Source organism: Lactuca virosa, chromosome 2, assembly GCF_052849685.1.
Source record: "Lactuca virosa cultivar CGN04683 chromosome 2, Lactuca_virosa_CGN04683_v6, whole genome shotgun sequence".
Lineage (NCBI taxonomy): Eukaryota > Viridiplantae > Streptophyta > Magnoliopsida > Asterales > Asteraceae > Lactuca > Lactuca virosa.
The window spans coordinates 238,628,105-238,637,578 of record NC_136427.1 but is presented as its reverse complement, the minus strand read 5'-3'; the positions used below and the strand labels follow the sequence as shown (position 1 = coordinate 238,637,578).

Here is a 9,474-nt window from a genome sequence, read left to right as displayed (position 1 = left end):
ATGCCTCGCGTACTCGGTGTACGCCCTACGTATGAGGTCAACCACCCCGATGATGGTCAACTGTGAGGGTTTGGAGTACGCTCAGCATACCTCCGGAGTACTCGCACTGGGTCAGCCCGGATGAGTTGACTCGGCTGGGTTGACTCAGTTGACTTAGTGGGTTTGACCAGTTGACTTTGACTTTGAGTTTGACCTTGAAGGTATTTTGGGTATTTTGGGATTTTTATGGAATTGTTCATTGGTGGGATTAAGTGTCGGTTAAAGAGCTGAGATTCGGAGTCGGGACCTCATCAACTTCTATTCAGTTTGTGAGGTGATTTTTCCTCACTGTACTTTTGGGTCGAAGGCACCAAGGCCGACCCATTGGATTGTTATCCTGGTTTATCACATGTTGGTATGATGTAGTGATATGTTAGATCTGTATACTGGTAGATAAGATGAAGTTATGCTTAGTGATTTGTAAGATCTGTCTGATTGTCTGTTGACTGGTTATATGTATGCTTATCTGTTATGTATATGTCAACATAGCTTATGTGTGGTTGGGTTGAGGCGGACCAGTATAGACTGAAGGCCAAAAGACCCAGGGCGTCCCAGATAGGTTGAAGGCCTGGTGAGGCGTACCAGTCATGTTGAAGGTTCTGTGAGCATACCAGATAGACTGTAGGTCGGTGGGGCGTTCCAGTTAGGTTGAAGGCTATGTATGCATGTTGTCTGTATTTATGCTTATGTTATGTGTTGGTACTTTGGGGGATCTCACTAAGCATTGACTTATAGTTTTGGGTTATGTTTCAGGTACTTCGGATGATCGCGGGGAGGCGAAGGCGTGACCGTACACATCCTCATGTTTTGACTTATGATTTTGGGAGACTATGATGTTGAACATGTTTTGAAAACTATGTTTGTAAACAATTTGTGAAATTGGTTGGTTTTAAAAAGTTTAATTTTATCATGATTTTTATGAGTGTTACATTTCACTTCCACAATCACGACATGTCATTTGGTATATTTAATCGAAGATACTCCTTAGCCACGGTAAGCTTCTTCAAGCCAATTTATGAACTATATGTATAGTGGGTTGATGGAGTATGTCATCATTGGATTTTCATTTGACCAATAAATTGTCATTTCAACAATGAGTTGTCATATCATTTTGACTACGAAAAAGTACACTTTGTCATATAACCAATGAATTGTCATGTCACTTTGACTATGAAAACATACATTGTCTCATACAACCAACCAACGAATTATTATTTCTGCAGTGAATTGTCATGTCACCATGAATTTTAACATTTAGATTTTATTTTTTTCCTAAAATTGTTGTACGTTTCACTTAATTTTTTATCATCTTTCTTTCAGTTCCCTAATTTAAGTCATCTCAACGTATTTCAAAATGAGTTAATAAAATGAAGTGTGATATGTCTATGGATTGCTACATAAAACACAATGAAAAAAAGTTCAGTTCAAATAGAGTTCATATGAAAGAGTTATTAAGGTTCGAAGTTGGACTTTTCATACTTTTACCGACTAGCCTACTTTGGAGCTAAACACATATTACTTACCAACATCCAATTCTTGAGTATAATATATCAATGGAAAGCCCTTGTTACAAAGAACACATTGAAAAAAAATAAGCTAAAATCGAGTTCGTTTGAAAGAGTTATAAAAGTTTAAAGTTGAGTTTTTTTTTTTCATATTTTTCACTTAATAACCTACTTTGGAGCTAAAAAGTATGATTTCCTAATATCCAAATTTGGAGTGTAATATGTAGATGAAAATCCTTTGTAACAAAGATCAAAATGAAAAAAATCAATTAAAACATAACTTGTATGAAAAAGAAAAAGTTATGAATATTTGAAGTTTAGAAAAAAAAATCACAAATGAGTCATCTTTAGGAAATGACATCATGTGCAAAAATGGTGGCTAAAGTTTGCATTCTATTTTATGTAAAATAATAATAATAATAACTGTTATGAGCATTTTCTCTTTATTAAAGTATAGTATTTCAATTTAACTTATAAAAAGGTGAAGTGTGATTGGTTTTTTAAGAATGAAAAGAGAGTGAGAAAACAATGAGAGGTTGTTTAATTGGAAATGAAAAAATGAAGTGTAAATGGTGAGTACACCATGTGCTCTTTTAAATTGTTGGACCCAGACTTTTTTTCTTTCTCCTATGGAACCTGATAAAAGTGATAATGACGCACATTGTACCAGTCAATTTCAACCTAATAAAACCTCCCTTGGATTTACCAAAAACTCAAAATTAAGGTTGTATTGAGGAAAAAAAGGTCCTACCGAGATTTGAACTCGGGTTACTGGATTCAGAGTCCAATGTCCTAACCACTAGACCATAGGACCAATTGTGTTCGTGTTTTAAACAGTATATATATTACCAATTATGATTACAACTCAGCTAACGGAGAGGAAGTGAGTCGATCGGAACTATACAGTTCTGGAAGGGCAATCCGACCCGTAGATGGTATCTATCTTTGACGCAGTGGTCCAATCGACGGCGATCCGACCCGTAGATGGTATTTGACGCAGTGGTCCAATCGACGGCGATCCGTTAACCCTAAGTAACGATGCTATTGCAAATTTGTAATGTGTTTGAAAAAAAAAAAAAAAATTTAAGAGGTCCTACCGAGATTTGAACTCGGGTTACTGGATTCAGAGTCCAATGTCCTAACCACTAGACCATAGGACCAATTTGTTTTCATGTCTCCTACATATTACTATTATAACTACCGCTCTCAAGGGACTAACTACACTAACACTTCGTTTTATGTTTTATTCTATTAGATGATGATGTCCAAGAATATTAAAAAAAAAAAAAAAATCGTAGCATGCTTAAGAAAATTTAACGAGAGTAAAAGCATACAAAATTAAGATTCAATATGAAAATTCTTATTTTTCTCACCTAATTTAACTTCTTTTCTGTTAAACCACTTGGTATGGGGCCGTTGAGGGTCTTTATTGCCGATGACGTTATAACGCCTCGAACACCGCCCTGGCTACGCATTAAGGGGTCTTCCATGGGCGATGGCAACGGATGACAATGCATCATTTTCAAACGTTTTCGGTCAAAACGACCGTTTGTGAACGATTAAAAAAAATTACTTATTGCTTTTTCACATATAAAATACCTATATATACATAAAAAAAATTACTACACCATTCTTCTGCTTCTCATTCTATTTATATAAAAATCAACCACATTTTCTTTCAACCAAGTTATGAAGCAAAACCCGAACACCTATCCACCAAACAGAAACATATCCGCTCCGATGGAGTTCGCGCAATACGAAAGCTATATGAACCTCATCAACTCTCAAAACTCACCAAAAATATGATATTCATGAAACTATTTCAATCTCGCCTCACCCCCAATGCAATTTCCTACATCGCCCTACATGCAACAAAACTCAAACTTTCAACAAAATCTTTTCAATACATTTGATTTCATTCCACAAATAACAACACAACCACCACCTACGCAATTAACGCAAGTGGGAGGTAGTCGGAAAAGTAGAGGGAAAGGGAAAAAGAAAGGGAAAGTGATCGCGGAAAGTGAAGAAGAAACTCAACTATGGTGGACACCTAAGGAGGAGTACGCGTTGGAGGTAGCATGGTGCAGGACTTCAAAAAATCCAATTATAGGAAATGATATGAGGAGAGTTGGTTTTTAGAAAGTCGTGCTCAGAAGATTTCACACAATTTTGAAGAAACAACTATATCGCAATGTCGATATGCTTAGTAGCAAGTGGACTCCAATCAGTCATAGGTACAAAAAGTTTAATGAGATTTTCACGAGACTTTCTTCGCAAAAGCAAAGTGGTGCAAATGATTTCTATTTGTTGAAAGTCGAGAGGGAGCAATATCAACTCGAAATGGGGCATGCTTTCGAGTATGAAAAAATATGAGAGATTATGAGAAAAGATCCAAAATGGATTAAAACGCAAACATCGTCGGATGCACAATCAAAGAAGTCTCACAATTCTAGTTCGTTTGACATTTCTGAAGCACGAACTAACATCGACCTCCACGCGGACACGGATGATGTCCCCAGACGACATCGAAAAGATCTCCCACCCCCATCTACCGGTTAGGCGCCACAAAGAAAAGCGTGATCAACGACATGCGGACGAAGCCGAAAGAATGGCACACGAGTTGGCGGAAATGAAAAAAAAAACGTTTGACCAACACAATTCAATAGTAAAAGGAAGAATCGATGTGCAACGCCAACACTTGGAATTCCTTCATCGTCAAGTAGAGGAAGATAAAATGGCGAAGGATTTGACAATTCTTCGCACTCGTGAGGAAGATATGACGCCACAAGAAGTGAAAGTGCTACGAAAGATGAAGGAGAAAACCGAGAAGAAATATTTGGACTAGGACTATCATGATGTTTTTATATTTTTAAATTAGGACTATCGTATTTTTTGCGTTCAATGTTATTTTTTTCGTGTAATGTTATTTTTAGTTTTTTAATGTGTTGTTTAGTTTAGGATTTAATTAAATAGCATTTCTTGTTCATTTATATTTTTTTATAAATATTATAACATAGATAAAAAACAAATCGAAAAAAATCAAAAAAAATAATGACATGGAAATTAGTGGATGTTATAACATGTTGTCAATTTCCTCATTTGGTGTTATAACAACATGAGGTGACATGACATGTGAAGTGACACTTTTTTGGTGTGGTAACATGTCTTAATATATTGCCCACATCCACCGGTCTTAACTAGCGTTATACCCGTCCGGTGGACGGTTGACTGATGTAATAAAAAAACAATAGATCGATTTTACTTTTGTGTATAACATCGTACTTAAATTTGTTCCAACTATAGCATTGTACTATGAAATTCATTATTTTTTGTACTTATATCGTTCATTTGCTCCAATTATAAGAACACATACAAACTTATTTGTGTTCATTATATCAGCTTACATTCGTTGCAGTTATTTTTGACAGTTAACATAGCTAGGGCTGTAAACGAATCGAACGAACACGAACAAAGGCTTGTTCATGTTCGTTCGTTTAAGTTAGCCGAATAAACGAACGAACACGAACGGATAAATCTAACATCCCAAAAATCATGACCAAAATTGCGTTTTAAAATCATTAATCAAGTCATACATAATCTTTATATGAAATCAAGTATCATTTCAAACATATTTATTTTATCAGAGTAAACATCCCAGGCTAAAAACTTCTTGGTGTGTGTCATGCGATCATCCCTAGCTTTTCCCTTCGCTACCGGAAGTACCTGAAACCAAAACTGAAAACCGTAAGCACGAAGCTTAGTGAGTTCCCCAACCTACCACATACCACATACATAACCACATACTGGCCCCCGCCCGCTGCATCGGGACTTGCCCGACATCGGACTAGCTCCGGCATCGGGCCCCGCCCGGCGTCAGGCCCCGCCTGGCATCGAGTCCCGCTCGGTATACAAATTTGCTTCTCTTAGGCCCCGCCTGTCTCTGGGCCTCGCCTGCTAAACACATACAAACATATAACATAACACATAACAAATAGCTAAACATACTCTACTATACTCCTGATCTAAGGCCTCGCCTAACTTGGGCCTCGCCCCTTTCCTGCTACTGATGAGTCATGGAACCCCGTCCACAGCCCTACTGATAGTGAGATACGGGCCCCCGCCCACACTCACCTCCCTCCTAACTCGGGCCTCGCCCCTGCTCTGCTAATAATGAGATACGGAACCTCGTCCATACTCAACTAGTGATGAGATGCGGGACCTCGACCACACTTACCTCCCTACCAGGCACGTACAAGTATCACACAGACAACAAGTATAACTAGCATACTAACATACCTCGGGCCTCGCCCGACTTTGGATCGTAATCCGGAACATATATCATAATAATACCTAGGGCTAACCCCCGGGTCTTCCTACTATACACAACATAATGGGCCGACATTGTGGCCGTAGACCCATCGACTTCCCGAACTGCTGACCCGTCGGCTTCCCGAACTACCAATACCAAACATCACTTAGTCCAATATAATAATCCTTCTTAGGGTAAAATGCCCATTCTACCCCTAGTCCAACTTGGTCCATATCTAAGGCCCAAAACTAAGGCCCAATACTAGGTAAGCTTCCCAACTTGGTCCATATCTAAGGCCCAAAACTAAGGCCCAATACTAGGTAAGCTTCCCAAGCCCACTAGTGGCCCACTAATGGCCCAATTTGCTAAATAGGGCCCAATCCCTCTAATGGGCCTTACCCTAAGCCCAAACATTTCCTTGGCCCATATTATCTGACTTCTGATGGCCCACTAAGGCCCAAGAACCCAAATCATGGCCCAAACCGAGGCCCAAAAATGCAAAGCCCAAACTGACAGAGTACGCGGGGCGTACATTCACGTACGCTAAGCGTACTAGCCAATGGTGTGTACGTTGGGCGTACCTGCATGTACGCTCAACGTACTCCCCATGTTAACCCTCTTTCTTATTAAGTGCTTAATACTCCACTTCAGAAGCTACAATTACAGATTCTGGTCCTTTTCCACGTCTTAAACTATAAAGTCGCTGACTTGGTGACTTTACTTGGCCCAAACAAGCCCAAACTCCCAAAATGATATTCCACTTCCATAAAGAGGGCTAGATCTCATGCATGAACCCATTAAGACATTCAAGATGGAGACTTTACTGTTTATGGGACCCTTTTAGCTCTGAGGGTGGCAACCCTAAGCTCACAAACGAGATTTCATCATCAAGGTCCATTCTTTGGACTAAAAGAGTCCATAAAATACTCCTAATAGAGATCTAAGAGAACAATAATCAAGCTCATAACTTTATACCTTGAAAGGGTCTGGAAAAAGGCAAAAGTCCCAGATCTACAACTTCTCCTTTGATCTACCACCTTGCTTTGCTCCTTCCTTTCTTGGAGAATGGTTTTATAACACCAAAATGCTCACTAATGGCCACCAAAGCTTCAAGCACACTCAAGGGAGGATTAGGGTTTCGTGGTGGCTGTCCAAGGGTGAAAATGGAGGCTGACCCTTGAGGCTTATCATTCTTTTTATAGTGGCATGCCCTAAAATTTAGGGTTTCTGGACTCTGGACGTACGTTGGGTGTACGTCTAACGCACCCGCGACCTTATGACCGTATACGTTGCGCGTACTCGCGCGCTTACCACCTTGCATGCATGGTCCTTCTTTGTCATCTATTTCCATTAAGGGCCAATAACGTCAATAACTTCAAAGTGTTATAACTCCTTCATTCCAAGTTTGTTTCCGACGAACTTTATACCCACGAAAAGGTGGTGAGAAGACCTACGCTTCTAGCGACACATCCCGATCCAAAACCTCTCGAATAAAACTCAAAACCCATAAAAGACCAAAACGCCCCTAGCCTTGGCCTCTGAAATCCATAAACGGATACTTTCAGAACAAGGTGTTACAACTCTCCCCCACTTAAACTAGACTTCGTCCTCGAAGTCTCTCCTTACTAACACCCATCTCCCCATCAACTGATCTGTGGAACGCATCCGATGATTCTACGCGCGAAACAACTTTCCCAAGACACTGAAAGCCAACTCGGTCTTCCATTCTGAAGAAGACGAACTTCAAACTTCTGCAAACCCCAAGCTACTTCGCACACAGGAACCATCATGATAGACACTTATGCCCGAACATCATGCTGCCCCTTGCATTCTCTCCAAAAGAACGGGGACCTCCTAGGTCCGAACCTTTCTGTCCACCATCCGAAATACCGGTTTCCCTCCGGTTACTGATCCCAATCTCAAACTCTCAGTCGCTCCCAGAGACCTCCGAAGAAACTTCGGCTATCTAAAACTGCTCTATCTACCTTGCCACTTTGGCTCCCTAAGTCATGGGATCCTCGATCCCCTAACTTGGCCCTACGGTCTCAACCAGGTCCCACCTGCGCTACTATAATCATACGGGCCTCGCCCACGGGTCTCATCCAACTACATCTCGGAGTGGCCTCTCCCACAGGTCTCACCTGTCTTGGGCTATTCAGGCCCCACTCCATCCTAAAACTCAACGAACTACTCTCTCTATCGATCTTTATCATGCTAACTAGGAGATACGGGCCTCGCCCACACTCCGTTAACTAGGAGATACGGGCCCTTGCCCACACTCCTCTAACTAGACGCTAACGAAATGCTACGGCTATCCCACAACCTTACTACTCTTCCCGCTCCGACTAGTTGCTGGAGATTTCTACGGCGACCCCGTAGTCTTACATCCTGACTAAACTCACATCCTGCCGAGAAAATCTCCCACCTGGTTCCCACCCAGTTATCATCTACCGCGAATACACAAACTCAATGTTGGGAAGTTTCCCAAACTCCCAACTCGCGCGCTCCTCTATCCCAACAGCCACTGGGGCTGCTTTCCTTTCCAACAAAGTTGCGAACTCATCCCAATTTACACTTACTCCTGCTCCTGACCTCTGAGATAGTTCTCCCCCACTTCGATTCAACTAGATCCCTATAGTTCCCAGCTTGGGAAGGATTCCCAATCCTTCTCTCCATCTAAGGGGATCTGCTGACATCCAACGCTTACCACTGCTAGCGCTCCAACCAACCAATACTAATTCTGAACCACTCTTGAAGATTAACAGAACACTTCCCGAGCCCCGCTCACACCTGCTACAGTGACTGCATCCTGAGAACCGGTTCAAAAGAGGGTACTACTATGAACTACTGCCCGAAAATCCATGGTATGCAGATGGCATATGATCCGAACATGAACAAAAATAAAATTCTAATATACATTCACTAACATAGATGCAGTACCATAACAATATAATCATGAATAAAAATTGACAGGAAAGCAAAAGATACATACCTGCAACGTCTGGTGCTGCTCGCGCCTCTACTATAGACAACTGAAAAGCCCTGCTCCCCACCGCAGGCGCCTCTGCTAGGCCCTGATGGCCGTCGGTGATCCTCATGATCGCAGGGGCAGGTGTCATCACCTGTCCTGCTGGAAACAAACTTGGACACTGGGCCTTCTTGTGGCCCCTCTGACTGCAATGGAAACATATCAGGTTGGATCCCTGAGTCGTGGTAGCAGTACAATCCCTGCTGAAATGACCAGCCCAGCCGCACATGAAGCAACCATAATCACCACCACTACCACTCCTGCACGCACCCTCGTGCGTCCTGCCACACTTGTCACAACGACTGCGGCCCTGATAATCCCTCGATCTCACGTCCGACCTCTTGGGTCTCTTGCCTGAACCTGCGGTTACCTGAACCTCCTCCGATTTCCTCTTCTTGAGGTGTTCCAGATCGATCTCCCTCTCCCTGGCCCGAGCAATCATATCCTCCAGCGTCTTGCAGCTGGACCTGCTCACAAACTCCCTGATGTCACTCCTCAGCATCTCGTGATATCGGGCCTTCTTCATCTCCTCGTCCGCGACATACTGTGGAACAAGAAGAGCCCTCTCCCTGAACTTGGCGGTAATCTCC

General features: G+C 41.8%; 2 non-coding genes across 2 annotated transcripts; both read right to left on the bottom strand.

The window, feature by feature from the left end:
- Positions 1–2,286: 2,286 nt before the first annotated feature.
- On the bottom strand, positions 2,287–2,358 carry TRNAQ-CUG (transfer RNA glutamine (anticodon CUG)). The gene has a single exon. It is a non-coding gene; the product is annotated as a tRNA-Gln (tRNA).
- A 274-nt stretch (positions 2,359–2,632) lies between these two features.
- TRNAQ-CUG (transfer RNA glutamine (anticodon CUG)) lies at positions 2,633–2,704 on the bottom strand. Its single transcript has one exon. It is a non-coding gene; the product is annotated as a tRNA-Gln (tRNA).
- Positions 2,705–9,474: the final 6,770 nt, after the last annotated feature.